The sequence below is a fragment of the Malania oleifera genome, chromosome 7 (genome assembly GCF_029873635.1).
Source record: "Malania oleifera isolate guangnan ecotype guangnan chromosome 7, ASM2987363v1, whole genome shotgun sequence".
NCBI lineage: Eukaryota > Viridiplantae > Streptophyta > Magnoliopsida > Santalales > Ximeniaceae > Malania > Malania oleifera.
The window spans coordinates 94,763,325-94,786,357 of NC_080423.1; the positions used below are offsets into that span (position 1 = coordinate 94,763,325).

General features: G+C 38.1%; 1 protein-coding gene across 6 annotated transcripts in view; it reads right to left on the minus strand.

Moving 5' to 3' along the window:
• Window positions 1-377: 377 nt before the first annotated feature.
• LOC131159923 (large ribosomal subunit protein bL17c) overlaps window positions 378-23,033 on the minus strand; it is a 48,704-nt gene continuing 26,048 nt past the window's right edge. Inside the window, exons 3-4 of one of the 6 annotated variants that reach the window (XR_009137888.1) lie at window positions 21,411-21,697; window positions 1,743-2,094 (exon numbers count right to left, since the gene is read on the minus strand). The gene's annotated coding sequence lies outside the window, so the exon portion shown is untranslated. Of the gene's footprint in view, window positions 1,287-1,674; window positions 1,723-1,742; window positions 2,095-21,085; window positions 21,698-23,033 lie in introns of those variants that run through there. The other 5 variants (XM_058115168.1, XM_058115167.1, XM_058115169.1 and 2 more) reach the window with 5 other exon arrangements.

The window sequence follows — 23,033 nt, forward strand, 5'->3', positions numbered from 1 at the left end:
CTTATTGACGTCAGTATACCTACAACATACATATTATTTTTTTTTTTCTAAAATTCGTCATAGAACTTCTCTAGTTACCTCATCATATATTTTTTTCTAAGTCAATAAATATCATATGCAAGTCCCTCTTATTTTTCTTAAACTTTTTCATTAATTTTTTTAAAAGATATATAACCTCTATGGTAAATCTTATAAACATAAAACTAAATTGATTTTCTGAGACCTTCCTTTCTAACCTTAATCTTGGTTTCACTATCCTTCCCCACAGTTTCATCGTATGACTCACAAGTTTAATTCCATAATAGTTATTACCAGTTTTAAATATCTTCTTTATTTTTGTATACAGGTATGGAAGTATTTTTCCTCCATTCATCAAATATTTTCTTAATTTTTATAATTATATTAAATAAATTAGTTAAACATCTAATTCCACTACAAGGAAAGAAACATTTCCAAAGTTCAATTGAAAACTAAATTTAAGCATAACTCACGACGAAAGCTTGGCATACAAGTCAAGTGCACATGCACACCCTGATGGGACACAATAATCATTCCTCTCCACAAAAAGATGAAAGAACCATTGAATCCTTGACGTGGCTGGAAAGCAATGGGACAGGCACCGTCTACCCACCAACCAACGGAAGAAAGAAGAAGGGAAAAACTGGAAAAGGGGGCCTGCCCCCTGTTTTGTCCCTTCAAAACTTTCCGATGATGCTGCTTTTCATTGGCATTTTCTATAGAGGAAAAAAGACAAAGGCAAGATTCTTGAGAAGCAGGACATTCACTAATCTCCGCTCATTGGAAAATTAGTGAATTGCAGATCACCGGCCAAAGAGAATAAGGCAATTTCCTCTTTATTCCCCTGCTCCACTCACCCTTTTATAGTCCATTGCTTTTTATCGCAGGAAATATTCCCCTCTTGTGGATACTTTGGTGTTCCTCAATTGGAAAAAGAAGAAGAAGAAGACAGTAACTAAGCTGTGAGAACTCATTGTGGATGCATTCATAGGTATCCCTACCTGCAAACGAATCTCACTAAAAACTAGTCGGTGAATGTTAGAGTGACATGTGGGTTTTGATACTGGCTGGGGAACTTTCATACACAACTATCTCAAATAATACCCACTTTTTCACCACTTGGATTAACCAGCTTGGATGCTTAATCCTTAATTACGCTACCTTAATGGCTGACGGAACAAGAAAACCAGTTAATCAGAATCAAATCATAAAAGACTCCATCAATAATGGTCGGCCAAACGCATTATATAAATGTGGGTATAGATGCACTGCACAAATTCCAAAATATGTTTTGGCATTAGTTAATGAGGCAGAAAATTCTAAGATAATAATAATAATAATAATAATAATAATAATAATAATAATAATAATAATTGAATGCCAAAGTATAACCTACGTCCAAACAATTTTTTTTTCCCTTCACAGTCAGGTCAAGATCTCTGAAGTTGCCACACAAGTCCCTCGTCATACTAGAGCAATTCACAATAATATGCTGTATTGGAATTGGCATTTTCACTCGCAATTCCTGTTTCCTCACTACTCCAGGCAATTGATTACATTCTCTTTCACTAGACATCGATTCCTAATCGATCAAAACAATAGAAATAAAAAGAACAACAAAACTCAATTACAGCAAGCAGATCCTCACACTTAAAATTGGTTCTGGGTTCTCTCAAACTAAATCTGGATTACGAAAAAAATGCCCTACAAAAGAAGAATAATAATGAAGCAAAAATACAGTTCCAGCAACATTTACTAAAATGGTGCCTTCAGTAAGCCTATAACATCTGATAATCGGATACAAAATCAAATGGAATAAAATGCCACATACAATATTAGTGATGCTGAACTTTACAAATGACAATAGGAGATCCATCTTAAACACATACAAAGTAGAAGAATATGGGAACAATTAGGAACATCCCACCCAAGAAGATCACACAAGCATGCAACAATCTCTTCACAAGAAGATAGAGACCTAACAACGTAAGAAGCCAGCTCTTTTACAAGAATTTTGTTGCACCAGGGAAACATAAAAAGAACATAAAACAACTTCTATCTTACAGTGAAGATTGCCTGTAACAAAAGAACAGCAGAAAATCAAAATATAAAACGAGCCAAGTCACTCAGAATCTATATCATTCAGACGCTAGCCGCACTACACATCTTATAATGAATACATGAATAGATCACCAACTACCAAAGTTAATGATGTCGTCCATTAAGGGGCAGCCCAATCGTTTGAGCATGAGAGATCCATGTTGGAGGTCTTCAACTCAAATCTTGGGATTAGGTGGGGCAAGAGCATGGATTGGAGTGTAGCCCACGTCTTGCAGGCTCCCAAAGGTAATATAAAAAAATAAATAAAAATACACACACACACACACACACCAAATGATGTACTAAATTCTCCACCCTCCCTTGCATGAGAAAAAAATCCAACTGAATCAACAAATTACAAAAACATTATCGAGAGATATAGTCTCTGTGTACTGCCATCAAAGCCACTAATTATATCATTTTAGGTTTATTATTCAAAAGACATGAATTTTGAAAATTGAGAAGGGCTTTATGGAAATCAGATTTTTGTAAACAGAAGACATTTCCAAATCGATTTTTGCTAGATGTGAAAACTTAAAGCATATATTTTTTTGAAAGGGGCCATGACTCCAAATCTATCCTAAGGTCCATTAATCTGATGCCCTGAAGATCTATGCTTGTGATGAATTGGAAACGTAATGGAAATCCATTTTGCCCCAGCATAACAGTGACAAATATCATCATTGGACCTTTTAATTTCAACCTACAATTTTTTCAAACCAAGAAAAGAAACAGGGCAGACCAATCTTTTAAAGAGAGCACGCTAGATTTGACATCATAATTAAAATTGGACATAAAACCATCCCTTTATATATGTCAATGATTAAAATTTTTATTTTAGAAGCCATTAACCCCTGATTTTCTCAATCTGTCAATCATATTCTGAATAAATTTTCATTCCATATAGTATTTGAGAAAGAGAGAAAATACAAAGGAATGTTCTTATAACAAGATAAAGCTTTTATAAGTCTATCCGATAAGGGGCCCAAATCACATATGTATCCTCAATCAGAGGAATTATAATTTGTCTAGTTATTGGAAGCTCCTCACAGGTAAGAAATATTTCCACTTGATAAGATTGGATTTCAAAGTCTACATGCAAGTGCTTGAATTGAAAGCAATGTATTAATAAGTACAGAAAGTGGACATCATGCAAAGTTTAGACCAGCTTAAAAAAGAGAGAATCAAAAGCAAGAGTGACAATCTTTCTACAGAAAGATGTACATAATTTTGATTCAGGTTACGCGTCACACAGTTGTCTTGATCCAGACCAAAGAGCACTGAGACTTGACAAAGAACAAGTTTAGAAACCAAAGAAATAGGGAGTCATGGTTAAATTTGAAATAGTGCTAACTTCTAACCTTTTATAGCCTATTCTAGTTACAGACCAAGTTTTATGTTTTCACTACATTAAGTAACTGTTGTCTCTAACATGCAGAAATGGCTGTTTTTCTTTTTTATATTTTGAAACTTTTATATTGACATAGGAAAAGCTTATCATAGGGTTCCTAAAGAGGCAATGTGGTGTGTTTATGAAAGGAACAGGTTTCCAATCATAAATCTATTGTGTAGAGTGGTAAATAGTTTGAGAACAACTGGAGGAGAGACTGGTCCATTTCTTTGGAGATCACTTGCCACAACCTTTAAAGGCTTTTATAAGGCATGGCAATGCTGATTCCAATGCTCACGCATAGGTTTGGCATCTGATTTTTAGTTGGCATACATGGGGCCTTTTGTATTTTAGTTTGGGTGTCCTATTTAGGGTTTCCTTTGTGTTGGTAAATCAGTGAATTTGTTTTCTCATAGTTTTCAACTATATTGTTGAGCAGGGGCCTTTCTGAAATTTTATATTTTCTGGAATAACACTGTAGTATAATTTCTGTCTGCAGGTCTTTCTTAGTAGGATTTGGGCTTAATTACAAAGTTAGGATTTTATATATGGCCTTTAGTAGTAACGTATCCTGTTTGAAAACTCAACGTCTCTATATTACAAGATTACTTGTTTTTATCTTAGTCCTATTAGACAGAAAATAATGCAAGAGTTCATACATATATCAATCCAACCACTCTTTCTTTTTTTTCTTTTTTTTTTGGAAAAGAGGGTGGCACCTCCTATCTTTATTAGAAAACCCCTCACTTATGGCGGAGGAATACTGTGGTTCCAATCTTGAGACTTGGGGACAACCAAATCAAACTCCAAGATTCTAAAACTAACTTAACCAAGCACTCCTTCAAATCAAGGGAAAGGATCTTTATATTAGTAGTATTGTCTCAAGTTTCTTCTTTTTTTTTGGATATTTCTTTTGGAGTCATAATCTTAAAGAATTTCAAGTTTTAGATGTGCGTGTGAGTGCACATGCGCGTTTGTGCATACTAATGTAATTTAAAGAGAAAATTTCATAGATTGTTTTAACGTGAAGACACTGTGATGCAAAAATGGACCGCATGTCCTTTACCATTGGTAAACCAACAATAAAATCCATAAACACATGTCCCCATGACTTTTCTAGAATAGGAAGAGATTGCAGCACCCTGCCTCCCTCTGTTAGATGTCTTGAAATAGGCTTCAACATCTTCCTCCATATTTTAGACCAAAAATATGATCAGATTAGTAGCGCCAATGCCCTTTCCCTTCCTGGATGACCAGCCCATTGTGCATCATACACCTGTCGCAGTAATTCATTTTGAAGTCCACCGGTAGAAGGAATGTATACCTTGCTACCCTTTGTGTATAACAATCAATCCTCCAACTAGTATCGGTGTACAATTCCATCATTCACCGTCTGCTGAAGTCTATTGAACTCGGAGTGTGTCTTTAAAACATCTTGAACACGGTCTAAGAACCTGCATTTGAACTATTTAAGGGCTATGCCTCCACTTCTTTTCAACTCAAGGCATCAACCACTTTGTTCTGCCTCCTTGGTTTGTGCATCCATTCGAAGTCAAACTCAGCCAGAAACTCTTGCCATCAAGCTTGCTTTGGTGAGACTTTCTTCTAATGTTTAAAGTATTGGCCACATTATGAATCACCATGATGAATTGGGTTCCCAGTAGGTAATGCTTCCATGTCTCGAAGCAATGCACTACTGCAGAAATTTCCTTTTCATGAGTAGAGTATTCAACTTCCTAATCTCAAAGGCCACCAGTTGTCCTTGCACAAGGACTCCTCTGATAGCTTGGTCAAAAGTGTATGCATGTACCTCAAAAGGCAAATCAAATATAGGCAACCACAGCACTGGTTTTGATGGCATTGCCAGCTTCAAGTCATCAAAGGCACACTGACACTCATCTATCCATGCCCATTTGTTGCCTTTCTTGAACAATTCTGTCAATGGGGCAACTCTTTTGTAGTACACTTGAGTAAATTTTTGGTAATAGTTAGCCAAACCCTAAAACGAACGAACTCAGCCGCCTTTGATGGTACCATTCAAGACTAGCCTTTATCTTCCTTTCATCCCTATGCATCTGCCCTTTGCTAACCCAGTGTCCCAAGAACATTAACTTCTTGATGACAAAACTCACACTTCTCCTTTTTGACATACAATTGGTTTTCCCTTAACTTAGTGAACCCTTTCCTCAGTGTTGCACATGGTCATCCAAAGAATTCTTGTAGAACAATGTCATCCAAATAAATAACAACAAATTGATATATAAATTCATAGAAAAATATAATTCATTAAATTACAAAAAGCTACAGAGGCATTGGCCGAACCTAATTGGTATTAGTAAGAACTTGTAGGAGCCATATCTAGTTACACAAGCTGTCTTGGACTCATCCCCCTCTGCAATCCTCACTTTCCAGTAGCATGATTGCAAGTCTAACTTTGTGAGTATGATGCTTTCGCCAATCGATCGAACAACAACTCAATGTTGGGGACTAGATATTTATTCTTTATCGTAACCTTATTCAAGTCCCGGTTATCTACACACATCCGCAGTGATTTGTCCTGCTTCTTTTGGAACAATACCAGAGCACCATAAGGAGCCTTGGAGGGTTGAATAGTCCTGTACTCAGCAACTCATCCAACTGTTTCCTCAATTCTGCCAACTCCAAAGGTCCCATTTCATATGGGGCTTGTGCAAGAGGTTAACACTAGGCTCCAGCTCTATCCGATGGTCAGTTGCATGTTTGAGTGGAAGAAATTTTGGGAGTTCTGCAGGCATGACATTAAAGAAATCTCCCAAAAGATATACAACGACATCAACGACTTCCACCAATTGGTTTGGTTTGATTTCCACAAGTGCATCCAAGAATGTGGAATCCCCTTTTTGTAATCAGTTATCAATTGTATGTCTGAAATAACACCACCTTCCACTACCACACTTCTTGCTTGGATCCTTGTATATTGCAGGAACAAAGCCAGATGTCTTCTCAGCTGAGATTAGCATTCCAGCAATGTGCAACATCAGCATTACTTTAGCCTTCACAAAGAATTCCATACCAAATATCACATCAAAATCATCTAAAGGCACTATTAGCAGACTGCATTTCCCTTCCCATGATCCCACGGTTAGAGCAATAATGGCCATCCCTGAATAGGCCTTGTGTTAGGGCTTGACAGTGTGATCTCGGTTAAATGGGGAGGAGAGATGCGTTCACCTGTCCTCGCCAGGTATTTTTATACTTGGTGTCAAATTACTCGGATGATGTCTTGTGTGGTTGTCTTGTTGATTGAATAAAACAAACAAATCCACTTGTCATTGAGCATGAATGTCGCTTGCCTTCATGATTCAATATTGTTGGAACTAATATTTCACGATAACGAATGGCTTTCGAAGCCTCTCTGGTGCTCATGAATGTAGGTTGGAATAGTTAGTTGTTGGTTGACTCTATCGAGGGAGAGCCTCGACAAGTGCCGCACGGCCCCTTAATTGAGTTTAACTTGGGGATCTATGACACCTTGCTTCTAAATTCACAACCTTGATCCGACATGATTCTGAATGAGTTTGAGGCCGAACTTTGCCACTTCCTTCTCTGCAACAAAGTCGTGGATGGCCCCTGAATCCACCATAGCATCAACTTTAATGCCATTGATCTTCACACAAACATACATTAAGCCTTTTTGAGTGAGGACCTTCACAATAGTGATCACATTCAGCAATTGTAGATGGTTGACATGCGATGGCCACTTCTCCTTAGAATCACCATCTTTCAAATTTGAGGTTACCAAGGCATTCAACTTTTCCCGTTTAGGACAGCCACGAGCTCGATAAGGATTGTTGCAGATGAAACAACTAGACTTTTGGGAACTTTGGGAAGCATCCTACACTTTATTCTGGTTGTTGCCTTCACCTTTGTACTTCTCCCATTTATCCCTCTTCGTCCCCATCTCTTCCTTAGCCTTACCTTTATCCTTGTCTTTTTTAGGCTTTGCCTTGGGATCCTCAGTTTCAACGTTGATTTTGAAGTCAACCAAACCATCTACTATTGCAATGGCTGTAGTTCCATTCATTCCCACAATTGTAGCCAGAAATAAAGTTGAATAACTTGTCTTTCTCTTACATGTTCTTGATGTTCAACATCAAGGAACTGAATTCATTGACATAGTCCCATATGGCTCCGATCTGCTGCAATTGTTTAAGGGCATTCCTTACAAACCCACCGTGTTGCAAAGAAGGAATCTTTCAATTCCTTCTTCAAGGTCTCCCACGTCTCAATTTAGGGTCAGCCTGCATTTGCATCGTCCTTTGTCTGAGTATACCACCATAACTTAGCATCGCCTGACAAGTACATCGATGTTATGGCAAACTTTTCATTCTCTGAATGTGAGTGGCCTTGAAGTATTGCTCCATATCCCGTAGGAAAATCTTAAGGTTGTTTGTACTGCGACTTCCTACAAAAGATTTCAATTCAAGGACTCAAATTTTGCTAGAGGCCTCACCCCACCAGAACATAAGGAGACGGCCCTCTTCACAAGAGTGATTTCACCATCTGCAAATCTACTATTCAAGGTTTTTGTAAGGGTCATTATATCACTCAACAACGACGATATTTTGGCCTCTGTAGCAATCACGAAATCAACATGTTGTTGCAATTCAACCAATTCCATATTTAAGCGTTCACACTATGCCGCCAATGGAATTGCGTCTTTGATCTTCGGAAACCAAAAGGAAGTTCTCCAAACGATCCAATCAATCCCACCAACCTAAGTTCGTCATTACCGAACTAGGCTTTGATACCAATTGTCACTCGATCTAAATTCGCAGCACACAACTTAACACTATGATGGCACCAAGTAGCACACTTGCTAAAGCCAATGACACACAATCTCACAAACATGTTGGTTAATCCTATTAGTGTATAAGAAGTATGACATTCACAATTAATAATGGCATACAAGCAACAATCTACAGGAGCAACACCTCCTAACCTTATTCTTTGTTCAAAAACATGGGGTTATGTACTCTTTACATGCGCAAAAACACCATGCACGAATTCCTCTAGTGCCCTATGCCACCCATATGTCATATTAATACACAATTGACACCGCCAACTACCTAGGGTCTATAATTGACAACCCCAACTGCCTATGTTGTGCTAGATGCAGCCTACAACTGCCAACAAGCCTAAATAGATTATGTTTACAATTATGGGGATACAAACATGCCCAAATGTCAACCCACAAATTCATCCTTCAACCAAGCCTGTATGTTAGCCTTACAATGAAAAATGCCAACTGCCCTGCCAGGTCAACATGTCAATACTGCAGTATCTGACATTGACACTACATACTACCCACGGATCAACATTCTGTGTCAAATATGGTTTACCCTTAACCATGACTAATTCCACGTCCAAACAAGGCCACATGTCAACAAAACACTTAAAATACCCAGATTAACCATCTGAGTATGTCAATCGAAACCACGACAAAGACCATGGCCCCAACCATGTCCATCCCTAACAATGTCAAGTAGGCAACTTAGCATCTACGTGCTCCCTTTTAGCAACATAGAATATCAAATCACCGAATGTCAAGATAACCCATGACAAGCTATCCTAAGCTACTGCTTTGGCACATGATTTGCCCACACAATGTGCCTTGGCAATTTCAAGCTAATCAAGAGTCTGACAGTTACCTATACCATGTATACAACACAATTAGTCACAAGCAAGCATAATTTCCTAAACATGCTTGGCACATGACATTCTCTCCAATTATGCGATCGACATCCTTGTAGACTTTGACGTTGAGCACTTCTCAACTTTATCTATGAATGGTTCCATGTCTTCCGCTAATATCCAACTAATTTCTTTGTCTCAAGGCCTGTCCATTTCACTAGAACTTGTGTCACTTCTTCCTTGATGATGTGAACTCTCTATCTACAACGATGACTTCAACAATGCCCTGACTGACAAATTTCTACTTGGATATTTAATGTTGGTGATGAATGCCTCAAGGCAACTAATGTGAAACAAAAGATGCACCTTCATCCAAGTTAGAGGATCGACCTTGTAAGAAGCCTTCCTGAATTTGGCCAAAATGGGGACTAGTCCTGCATATTTGCAAAGTAGTCTCCTATCTCGACCTCAATAACTTCATATACTCTAGATGGAGCTTAATAAGCATCAAATCACCCATGTTGAACAGCAACGGTCTTCTCCCATGATCTACCCACCTCTTCATTTACTTAGAAGCTTTCTCTAAGTATGCTTGAGCAATCTCCCCATTCTATCTTTGGTGAAGAGTTACGCTCTCAGACTCTTTCCTCTGTATGACCCATCCAATGTGTGGCTGCCGGCCTGTAACAAGCTCGAAAGAACTCTTGTTGGTAGTTGAGCTTTTTGGGCATTGAAATATAACTGAGTCACATTAAGTAGTTGCACCCAATTCTTTTTATTAGTAATGACAAAATGGTGCTAGTATTGCTCTAGTAACCTATTGAATCTCTTCTTCTGTCCATTTGTCTGTAGTAATAGCTCAAAGAGATGTTACGCTGTCAACTAAGATTTCTAAAAAGTTATGTCCAGAAGTTCCTTGTGAATCGAGTGTCTCGATTACTAACTATATCTTGCGAAAAAACCCAATACTTCATCACATGTTTGAAAAACAAGTGGGTTTGTCTCCTCTGCCGATCAGTACTTTGGCTCGACTATGAATGTATCATACTTCAAAAACCTGTCTATAACCATGAATATAGACCCTATATCTCCAACTCTAGAGAGTATGTTGATGAAGTCAAGTAAGACACTCTCCCACGGTTTTGTTGGTACTTGAGGAGGTTCTGATACCCCTGCAATCTTCTTCCACTCGACCTTATCTTACTAGCTAGTTAGACAAGTTCGAGAATACTCAACCACCTCATCACGCATGTGTAGCCAATAGGAACTTTGCTTCAATAATGCCAAAGTGTGATGCCATTCTTGGTGCCCTACTCACATGGTCTCATGACAATCTCTCAATATTGTATTCTTTAGATCTCCAACTCGGGGCACAAAGAGTCAGTTGCCATGTGTCATCAACAATCCATCTTCAAACCAGAACCAACACACTTTGCCCTCTTCCACCAATTGCATAAGATTTTGGGCAACTGGATCTTTAACAAGGTTCTCCTTAAGACGCTCCCACATTGTCATGGTAATCTTACTATTAGGTTCTCCTTAAAAAGGCACAAGCTTAATCTTCTTGCTCAGTGCATCTACAACTTGGTTCATCCGCTCTGCCTTGTGCTCGAATGAGAAATCAAACTCCACAAAAAATTCTTGCTAACATGCTTATATATGGGATAACTTAAGCTTCGTAAAGAAGTGATCGACAACCAAGTTATCTATTTCCACCACAAACTTCAACCCAGGTAGGTAATATCACCACTCATGATGACGACATATCACCACGAGCATCTCCTTCTCTTGAGCTATTCCATTCTTTTTCAATGCCACAAGATGCCCATCCTGTAATAGGACTATACCACGAGCATAGTTCGATGCATCTGCCTGTACCTCAAAGGGCTTCATGATGTTCGAAAGAGCAAGTGTCAGATCTTGCATCATGACTTCCTTCAAGTTGTCAAAGGTTCATTAAAACTCCTCTGTTTGGTTCCACCTACCCTTCTTCAATAGTTTTGTCAATGGGACAGTTCTCCTCAAGTACCCTCTACGAAATTGCAAGAATAGTTGGCGAATTTAAGAAAGGAATGCAGCTCCTTTACTGTTATTGGGATCTTCCACTCTTGAATAGCTCTCACCTTCTTTATATCCATCCAAATACTACCTTGTTCACTCACATAATCAGGGAATTCAATGCTCCCTTTGAGGAAAGAGCACTTCTCTTTCTTCACGAAAAGGTTGTTTTCCTTCAGCCTACCGAACACCTTTCATAGATTCTTCATGTTCCTCCAAAGTGGAAATGCAGACAAGAATGTCATCCAAATATACCACAGCAAAATTGTCAAGGTAGTCACGAAACACCTAATCATCTAAAAACAACAAACAAAACCAAACCTTAGTCCCACTAAGTGGGGTCGGCTATATGAATCCTTTTCTGCCAATTTATGCGATCAAAAACACCTCATCATCTATGTGCAAAAAATTGCTAGCACATATGTCAACCTAAAGGACATCACCATGAACTCATACACCCGATACCTTATCACACAAGTAGTCTTTGGCTCATCAACATATGCTATCTTCACCTAATAATAGTCTAATCGCAAGTCAAGTTTGGTGTAGTACTTGGCATGACTTAGCAGATCAAACAAATTGGCAATTAGTTGAATGGGGTACTTATTGCGAACAATCACCTTGTTCAACACGTGGTAGTCCACACACATCCATATGCTCCCATCATGTTTCCTTTTAAACAACATTAGTGCTCCGAAAGGTGCTTTAGAAGGACATATATAGCCTGCTTCCAATAACTAATCAAGTTGCTTCCTCAACTCTACTAACTCTGGAGGTGCCATCTAGTAATGACCTTTAGCAGAAGGCTAAAACCTCTAGTCACAAGTCGATCTTGTGATCCACACCCCGTCGTGGAGGCGAGTCGTGCAGCAGCTTATCGAGCATCACAACTTTGTACTCATCCAACACATCTTGGATGACAATAGGTACTCACTCTTAACTTACATCTTCCAACACCAATATGGCGAGATATGTCTACTTACTCCTCAACTCTTTCTAGAGTTGCTTGGCTAAGAGGAATTTCTCATTATCCCCTTTCTTCGCAATGGCTTTCACCATGCAAGGGTGATCTCCCATCAGACAGAGGGAACCTACAAGCGGTATTAGCACCACCTTAGTCTCCCTCGAGAATTCCATTTAGACCTGGCAAAACGGATAAAAAACCATTAATTCGAATAGAATCCGACCCGCTTAAACCAACTCATAACCAATCCACACATTAAATGAGTGAATATGGTTTTAAAATTTTTTATCCATTTCTAAAAGAGTCGATTGGTGGATTTTAGGTTTTATCCAAAGGATATTTGCCTATCTGTTAATTAATGTTCAAATTTATACCCATGCTTATGAGGCATCAGCCCAACTAGCATAGTTACAATTAGCCAAGGCCAATCCTACATTTCCAACTATTGCACTCCTCTAAGTCTGCCCCATGCCAACATTCAAATTCAAGCCCAAATACTCAATTCTCATGATCAAAACAAAAGCTCTAGATTCATGATCTAGAAATTTTTTAAAACAATTATTATTATTTTTTGATTGGTTATTAAATGTTTAACAATTTACCAAATTATAATTTTAAAATAACTTCAATTGTTATGTTATAAAATAAATTATTCACCAGATGATAGCAAGAATTATACTAAGGATGAGAATGACATATCATCCATCATTCGCCACAAATTATTCAATTCGAACTGCCATAAATCCTCCACTTAATTGAGTCGGATATGGATTGTAATTTCCTTACACAATAATCTGCCTATTTTGCCATGGATTATCGACCTAATTTGCTTTACCAGGTCTAATTCGAGTCCAAGTATCATTTGGAAATCATCCATTGGCACGACTATGAAATTGGCATGTCCTACCCATTGAAGCTTTACAATCATTTGCTTGGCTACACCCAAAGTAGGCTAAGCTACAAAATTAACTGCTTTCATGTGTCCTGAATCTTTCTTCAAGTTCAATTTGAGTTTTGATCTTCCGCCTATGAGACAAAGTTATGGGTAGCCCTAGTATCAAGCATAGCACGGGTGCTCTTTCCGTTATCCATAGATCCACAAACATTAACCCTTTCACTTGGGTACTTTTGGTTATTTTTCCTACCTCTCCAACACATTGAGTAATCATATTGCACCCATACTTGGGGTTTCCTCATCATCCTCATCATCTCTTTGCACTCTTTCACAATGAAAGCTTGCAAAGCATTGAGCAATGACTTATAAAGGCAATCAGCAACTCTATAAGGACCTTGAAATAAGGCACATGTCAGCTTTCCCTTAACACTAGGTGTGTTGAAAGACCAAGATAATGAACTTCCTCTAAAGTTGATGCTATGGTGTCAGCTCCCCCACTTTTGAGTTTGCACTTCTTAAAAAACTTTCCACTATTTCCACCCAACATGCCACTCTCATTGGACACTGGAACTCTCTCCAGTATAGTCAGTCAAGTGTTCCATGGCAACTTGTGCAATAGGCTAGTCTTGAACTATTTGTCAATGAAATTTTGTGCTTGTCCACAATTAAAACCCCTCAAGAAAATAGAACTTATCTTTTTCTAATTTCACATAGTCTATTAGCCCTAGTGGCTAAGGTTCTTCATTCCAACTTGTTTTGATGATAACAACCCATTAGTGGTCCTTAGTTCAGCTAATATTTTTCCTCAAGTTCAGTTCAAATAAACAGGTGAATACTAAAGCGAGCATAAGGATTAGACGGACCTTGATGAAGCAATGAGCAAAAGCATACACAAGGAATCCTCAAGGCACAACCAACCAAAGTCTACATGAAGTTTTATATGTATAATGGATTGTGTGTGTGAGGTAGGAAATTCCTGTAACTCTTGTGGCATGATGGTGGTAAGAATATTTAGCAAGAGTTGAGCAATTGCATCTGCATGATAGTTTATAGGATATCATCACACTTAATAAGTTTTCAAATAAACCTTTACAAGATATCCTATACTTAAACAAACTCTTATAAGGACAAGTTTTAAACAATATTAGTATTTTAATATCTCACAAACTCGGCCCCCATTTTGTTTAACCAAAGGTTAAAGCACCCAAAGGAAATGGAACAAATCAAGTACTTAGATGGTTTTCTAAAAAGGGCCTAGCCTACAAAATACCGTCGACAGTTTGGGAGAGCCTAGAAAAACCATTGACGGTTTGGGTCAAAATATGGCTGTCCTACAGAAAACCATCGACAGTTTTGTACGGAGGCAGATTGTAATAAAAGCACTAAAACAGCTAGTTTTTTATTTGTCTTGCCTCAATAAATGGCCAACGGCTAGTTCGTCTCCTTGACCACAAATATAGTCGTTGAGCAATCATTGAATATATTGATTGAAGCATTTGGTTGTTGAGATAATTAGTTAAGCATTCATCCTACTTTTCTACTTGCTCAAAGCTCTCTTGCTACTTATTCTTAGTTACACATCTTTTGCAACAAAGAGTAGTGTGAGGTTTATGCTTGTATTATCAGCTCAAGAAGAAGCATTCCATATTGTATCTATTTGCTTTCAAATATTTATATTTGGAGGTTTGTGGTGAACTGTTGGAAGGTGGTTCTAGGTGAACACCTTGTCGTAGCTCTTGGTGAGCAGCTGGGACAAGGTCCCGTCTTGTAAAGGCTACTCCGGCTTGAAAGGAGTTCATATAGTGGATTTGGGAATCCTTGAGTTGGACTCAAAGCGTAGACGTAGGCTTGGAGCCGAACCACATTAACATCACGGTGTCAAGTCTTCTTTCCTCATCTTTGCTTTGCTTGATTGTGTTTTATGTGCTTTGATATATATATATATATATATATATATATATATATATATATTGTGGTATAACACTCTTGTCTCTTGCCAAATAATTTTGTGATTGCATTTAAACTCAATATCCGCGCAAAACGTCTATTCACCCCCCTCTAGACGCACACCCGAGCCGACAAGTGGTATCAGAGCAAGTCGCTTGACCTTCGGAGTAACATCTAGAGCGCAAAGATCAAATGGCGGATATGTTTTCCCAACGACAATCCGTTGATCGTCCTCCAAAACTTCAGCGGAAGCAACTACGCGGCATGGAAAGACCGAATGACAATCTTCATCCAATCATACAACTTGAAAATGTGGAATGTGATCACCAAAGGAGATTACGTATTTAAAGATGACAAAGGTGAGCTCATACCAATCAAGAAGTTGTCGGACACTGACTCAAGGTTGGTTCAACTAAATTTCAAAAAAAAAAAATTTCTCTATTGTGCTGTGAGTGATAAAGAGTACAACCGTATTTGCGAATGCAACACCGCAAAGGAAATATGGGAAAAGCTCCAAGTAACGTATGAAGGTACATCTCAGGTTAAAAAGTCAAAAACTTATATGTTGGTTAAAGAATATGAAATGTTTAAAATGGAAGAAGGTGAGTCAATTACTTCCATGTTTACACGGTTTACACATATAACAAATGGCTTGAAAGCACTTGGTAGGGAATATTCTATGGAAGACAATGTGCGGAAAGTGCTTCACTCGTTGCCCGAATCGTGGCATGCAAAGTCTACAACAATTGAAGAAGTAAAGGACCTACCTATGGTCACACTTGATGAACTCATCGGGTCTCTCATGACTTATGAAATCAAGAAGAAGAATGCTGCAGCTGAAGTAGAAAAGCCAAAAAAGACCAAGGATATGGCTTTAAAGACAGCAAGCAAGAAGGAAATTATTGAAGAAGAAGAAGAGAGCGGCCATGATGAAGAAATAGCTCTCATCACCAGGAAAATAAGAAGATTCTTATTGAAAAAAGGGTGGTAAGCAAAAGGATAAAGGAAAATCAAGCATAAGGTGCTACAATTGCAAGAAGCCCGGTCACTGTATAGCTGAATTTCCCTAATTCAAAAAGGGCACCAATCAACAGGGGGATAAAAAGAAATATAAGGCCATGAACGCAACCGAGTGGAACAAGCTTGTTGGACTCTCTATCGACGGAGAAAACGAAGAAGAAGTTGCAAACTTTTGCTTCATGGCGGATAAGCAAGATGAGGTAAATTTTGATGACGAATACTCTCCTTCATATGATGAGTTAGAAGAAACTTGTAGAAAACTCTATAATGAATTAATTGCAACTAAAAGGAGAAATAAACATCTTGAAGAAACACACTCAAAATGCAAGAAAAAAGAGGTATGTCTTTGTTCTGCTTTAAAAGAAGAAAATGCATCTTTAAAAACAAAAATTGAAGAACTTAATGAAAGTTCTCAAATAGATCATGAGTTTTTCCAAAAGAAAATCAAAAATTTGAAAAATCAAATTCATGAAAGTGTGGAGGAAAACTTGTCTTTGAAGAAGAAAATTGAGGACCAAAGCAAGACTATTTACAAGTTTACCAATGGAAAGGAGAATTTTGACAAATTACTTGGAGCTCAAAGATTTGGGATTTTCAAAGAAGGTTTAGGTTATGGCTTTTCATCATCCATATATATTGGCTTTACAAATCTATGTGTCAAAAGAAATTCATTACTAAGCAAAAATCCAGCACCCAAACTAAACCCTTTGCATGCAAATAAAACTTGCCTATACTATGAAAGAAAGGGTCATGTACGCTTCACTTGTCTTTTTAGAGGAAACAGAGGAAAAGAAAAGAAGTACGTATGGGTGATCAAGAACTCTAATCCCATAGGACCCAAGGAAAATTGGGTACCAAAACAAATCACCTAACTCTATTTGCAGGTTGGCTTGAAGACCTTTTCGATGAAGAGCAAGTGGCTCCTTGACAGCGGATGTTCAAGGCACATGACGAGAGACGCCAGCAAATTCATTTCTCTTTCTTACAAGAAAGAAGGGCTCGTGACATTTGAAGACAACACCAAGGGAAGAATCATAGGTAAAGATAAAATAGGTAATTCATCTCTTTCTATAGATAATGTTGCACTTGTAGATACACTTAAGCATAACTTGTTGTGTAGTGATCAGAAAAAAAATAAAAATAAAAAAATAATTAAGATTAATTATTAATTAATTAAACATTATTAAATTAAATTAATTAAATAATATGATGGTTATATATATATATATATATATATATATATAGGAAGCTGAACTTCCAATAGATTTCAAATTGAAATCTATTCAATTCCTGCAGACAGGACCCCCCCTTGAAATTTCGTGTGCCATCTCTCTCATGTCTCATAGTCTCTCTCCGTCCCTCCTCCTCTTTCTCCTCATTTTCTCAATAAATATTCGGCCGATCGGAAAACGGAAGATACCGCTAGGTTCCTATCTCCGCCACCGACATTCCTACCGGAGTGGATTTGTCGTAGAAGCGACGTAGGCACGACTCCTGGGATAAGGTATACTCCCTCTCTTTCCTCAATTTCTCTTTAAATCTTTAGTTAAATCGATGATCGGACACCATCACGGGGTCCTAGCTCCCATCCTCATCATTTTGGTCGAAGAAAATTTTCAATTTGGGAGTCCTAAGCACCACTCCAAAGCGAGGGCAAGATTTAGGGAAATAAGAATATTGGTTATTTTTGGAAGTTTAATTATTTATTGGGAATTTATGGGCCTAGGAAATGTTAAAATAGTATTTTATTTAGGGTTGATTTGATTGAACTAGGGTTATTGAATCAATGTTCGGGTGAGCTCCGCAGGCATCGTTTTGGGGTCCTTGCTAGCGTAGTTTCTGGAAACAGGTAAGGGGAATAGAGTAAACCAGTTGATTTGTAAATTTCACCGGTTAAAAATATGTGAGTTTTAAAAGAAAGCCAATCGTTTGAACTGTGGTTTTTGAGCCTAGGGTTAGTGTTATTATTTGTGAAAATAGAATGATTAAAATAATGTATTTTCTAGAAATTATGAAGATAATTTGATGTGTATCTTCAGTAAAATGGATGATGAATATGGGTTGACTTACTATTTTAATGAGATAAGTTGAGTTGTGATATATGTGTATGTATGACATGTTGGAAATACTAAAATGTACTGGGATTATTTGCATGTGTATTGTTAATCAGAGCTGAATGTGAATGTTAAATTGCAATGTATGATTTGAGAACTCCGGTGGACCATAGTGAGGCACAGTACTGTTGCGTGTGATTTTTGGCAAAGATTAGTGCACCCACACGTCTCATGGAGAGTGTGGAGATGGGATGGTCGATTGTACTATGTAAGGTAGAGATTCCCCCTGGAGTATAGACCAGTGTGGGAAAGCCAATCTGACTTACAGAATGAAGAGGTTGTTTTCTGATTTAACTCTGGTGGGCTGACCAGGGTTAAGTCCAGCCTTCGGGCCACACAACCCATCATGGGGGGAAGCATGACAATGATTATCTATCTGATAGTGAGTTCTAAATGCATAATTGTTTAATTCAACCAGTGAATAATATGAGAATAGAATATGTGAATGCAGACGTGAATACAGAGTAACATGAAATCAGAGTAATGTGAAATGTGAATATGAAATGTGGATGATGTGAAATGTGGAAGTGAGATTCACGTGATGTGAAATGTGAAAGTGAATTATGTAATGTGAAATATTGAAAACATGAAAAGATGAGTAATACAAAGATAACAGATACAGAGTAAAGTAAATATCTATTATATATTGTAGTATTATATTTATTTGGAGCAAAATATACACTCCGCCCGAGAGCTTGCTGAGAAAGGCAAGTGCACTGATTAGTATCTGATGTAGCTATACTGAACTGCATAACGTATTAGGGCAGAGGGAAGCTACTTGTATGGGCGGGTAATCTTCCCTATTCTCGGGAACTTCTGCTAGTAAACATTTGTGTGAATGTGTGTGTGTACAAGATAAACGAATCACCTGAGGGCTTACTGAGTAAGGTAAGTGCCTTGATAAGCTTCAGTTGTAGCTATAGGTTGCATAAGGTATCAGAGTAGAGGGGTGCTACTTGTATGGGCAGGTAATCACCCCAATCCTTGGGAACTCTCATTGGTAAAATATTTTGCATGTATGTGAGTAGAGACAGAGAATGGTTTCATAACTGTGATACTTTTATAAATGATGATTATATATATTTGTACACAAACCTCATGTTAGCCACACACGGGTGTTAATCTATTCTGACTTACTGAGATGTGTCTCACCCGATAAGGAATTTTATCTTTTTTAGGAGGACCACGTGATCGAGCTCAGTGAGCTCGGGGCTTGGCGTAGCGTTTTTGAGAGAGAGAGAGGGTATAAACTTTGGTTACATTTTTGAGTTGTATATTTTGGGGTTGTATTATATTTAAGTTTTCTAAGATGTATATATATATGTTTATGAATACTGAATGTTGGAGAATACCTTCTGAGAATAGATATATGTAGAAACTCTGGTATATTATTGAGGAGTTATTATAATTTCCGCTGCATAATTGATGATATGGAACCAGATACAGGTAATTGGAACATGTGGCACCCGAGCCCCACTTGGCGGGTTCAGGGCGTCACAAGGTGGTATCAGAGATATATTTTAAATTACACTCCGGACCCTAGTTTCGGGTTCAGGGCGTTACATGTTGAGTGTTAGTTAGCTATGCGATAAAGGACTAAATGTCTTATTTCAATCTGCACAATGCTTAATAAATGACTTAAATGGAAATACTATCTTAACCGGCAAGTGTGAATCAAACATCTACGCCGTTGAATTTGATGATATTAATTCTTGTGATATTAGATGTTTGGCCGTGAAAAGTGAAACTAGTTGGCTATGGCATAGGAGGTTAGGTCACGCTACCATGGACCTTTTGCATAGATTATCTTCTAAAGAACTAGTGAATGACTTACCTAAGGACAACTATATTAAAGACAAAGTATGTGATGCTTGCCAACATGGAAAACAAAGTAAATCACCTTTCAAAACTAAAAAAATGATTTCCACATCAAGACCTTTAGAATTAATACACCTTGATCTATTTGGGCCAAATGATTGTGGACACCCCAATTTTAACCAAACAATCCTAAGAAGACCCGACATGACGAAACTGACCTTAAGTCTAAGCATTGGTCATCGGAAGCCCATTTATGTTCCATCGAGCATTTTCCAAATATTTGAGTCCCGTTTAGAGTCCTAGTCATTTCAAAACAGTCTTGTTATTTCAGGATGAGTCCCGATATTTTAGGAAAACATTTGAGTCCCTTCACTATAGTTGTTTCTCTAGTTGCAAAACTTCATCTCTTTCCTTAATCCAAAGATTGTAAAATAAACTGTGTTAAATTGAGCCCTTCTGATTTCAAAGTCAATTCCTCGAATAGGGTTTAATCTTAATGGTTTAGTTGAGTTTCAAAAATCAGGTCCTTTTATTTCTTTTTTTCTTTTTTTTTTTTTTGAGTTTCTTAATTTTAGAAATCATGTTGACCCAGTTTTCTTAGTATAGATTCTTTTAGTTGCAAAATTAATCTCTTTTAAATTTTAGTTGAAGTCCCGTAATTTCAAAACGAAAGTGGTATTTTCAAAATTGGGTCCCTTTTAATCTCAAAACTTGGTTCTTCTCAACCTTGAGTCAAATTTCAAAATTAAATACCATTTTGTTGAAAATTGAGTTTTAAATTTTTAATTTGTGAAATTGGGTCTTTCAAACTTTTAATTAGATTTTAAATTGAGTGGGTCCTTTAATTTCAAAACCGGGTACTGTGGTTAATCTTAAGGTCATATTTTAATTACTAGGTTTTTCTTAGGGGCAAAACTGTCTAATTTCAACACTGGGATTTTAGTCAAACTTGAAAATGCATGAGGTCACAAATTTCATTAAAAGAGGATGGGCACGTGCCCAAAGTTTTGGTACATAAAGGGTTTGCAAGCTACTGCAGGTACGTGGCGAGAAAGCACATACAGGAAATGGCACATGCAGAAGGCTTGCAACAAAAAATACAAAAAATAAAAAGTACAAAATACAAGTGGTACAAAGAATGGGTGCAGTACAAAGGGTACAGGGGTACATACAAAAAGGAAAATGCAGGAAACAGAATGAGAAATACACGCAAGCTCAAAGGTGTACAAAGAATGGGTGCGGTACAAAGGGTACGGGGGTACATACAAAAAGGAAAATGCAGGAAACAGAATGAGAAATACAGGCAAGCTCAAAGGCGTACAAAGAATGGTCACAGGCAGTGAGGTATGGGGGTACATACACTCAGGAAATTACACGCAGATAAATAAAAGTACAGGAGAAATAAAAGCCTACCAGTCCCCGACTGCCAGCTGGAAGCATCTTCCATTTCACTTGCGCACCAGAAAGAAACAATGCGTCAGTTAGCAAATAAAATTCAAAATAATAATAATAATAAAATTCACATGTGCATAAAAGGAATGAAATTGGTTAGGAAGAAGTATTCCCTGACAGGTTGAAGAATTTCGTTGGAAGAGAGCCATGCTGAAAGAAATTTGGTGCCAACCAGACCCCCGAGTCTCCCTATAAATAGGGAGGCTCGCACTGCAGCAAAAGACACCATCAGAGAGCATAGCAACACTCTGCAGAAATTGAGAAAAGAGAGAATTAGAAGAGAGAGGTTCTCTCTGCAAATTGAGAAGAAACTCTACCAAATTGTAGAGAGCAGAGAAGCAGAGAAACAGAGAAAGAGAGAAGCAGAGAAAGAATTGGAGGATTGCAGGAGAGAGCAGAGAAATTCTGCAAAAGCTGAGAGCAAAGGAGCAGGAAATCAGTCACTCGGGGCATACCACACAAAGTACCAGATAAAGCAAGCACAGACAAGCACACCCACCAGAGAAGAAGACAGGAGGAGGGGAAGGATCTGAGGTAAAATACAGGCGTAAATGCTTACCCTCTTAAATTGTGTTGTATGTGAACCGTGATTGCAGGTGCCCTCTCAGTGTTCAGGTTCTCACTTGAACTTGAACTCAGGTTTGACTCGAACCCAAACTCGGGTCCTATTTCTTTGATACCCACTTGACCCGAACCCAAATCCGGGTTCAAGCCCATTTCAAATCAAACCCAGACTCAAGATCCCAAGCCCATGCTAAAGTTTTAAACCCCAGGCCCGGTTTGAGTTGAAATGAAAGCCCATCTGTTTTAAACCCCAGGCCCGTTTGTTGTTAAAAGCCCAAAGCCTAATTAGATTTCTTAACCCCCTCGGGGCCTTGTTCTGATTTTAAAAGCCCCAAGCCCATTTTTAACCAACCCCCAAGCCTCTTTTGAACCAAGCCTGTTTCAATCTTTTGAACCAAGCCCATTTCAATTTTTTTTTACCAAGCCCATTTTTCAATTTTTAAAATCCAGCCCATTTTAATTTTTAAACCAGCCCGCTTGCAAAATTTTTAACCCGAAGCCCATACCCAATTTTTTTTAAAAAAACAACCAAGCCCATACCCAGTTTTTAACACAATCGAGACCCAAGCTCATCAAAACTCCCACGTGCCATGCCACCCACGTGGCTTAACTCGCTCAGGTCAAACCTGGTCCACAACTTGCTGGGTTGACTCGCTCACTCACTCACTAAGTTAAGACAAGTTCACTCGTCTTCAACCCTAACCCAATAGCCAGAAACCCTAAATAAACCCAGATCTACGATCTGAATCGCCAAAATGATAACTAACAAATTTGTACTCACAATCATACCCATCAAAACTTGAATCACATACCCAAACAGAAAATCCACACGCAAATCATGAAAATGGAATAAAAAAGGGGGAAGGAAGAACCACTTATCTTATGTGGCTTTGCGAATCATAGTCTTACACTCTTTAGGGTTGAGCCTTGAGCTCCTCGTGTTGAACATTCTTGGTTGAGCAACTGTTTGTCCTTAAAAAGATGAACCAACGGCAGCATGAACCTAGGTCAGGTTCTTCG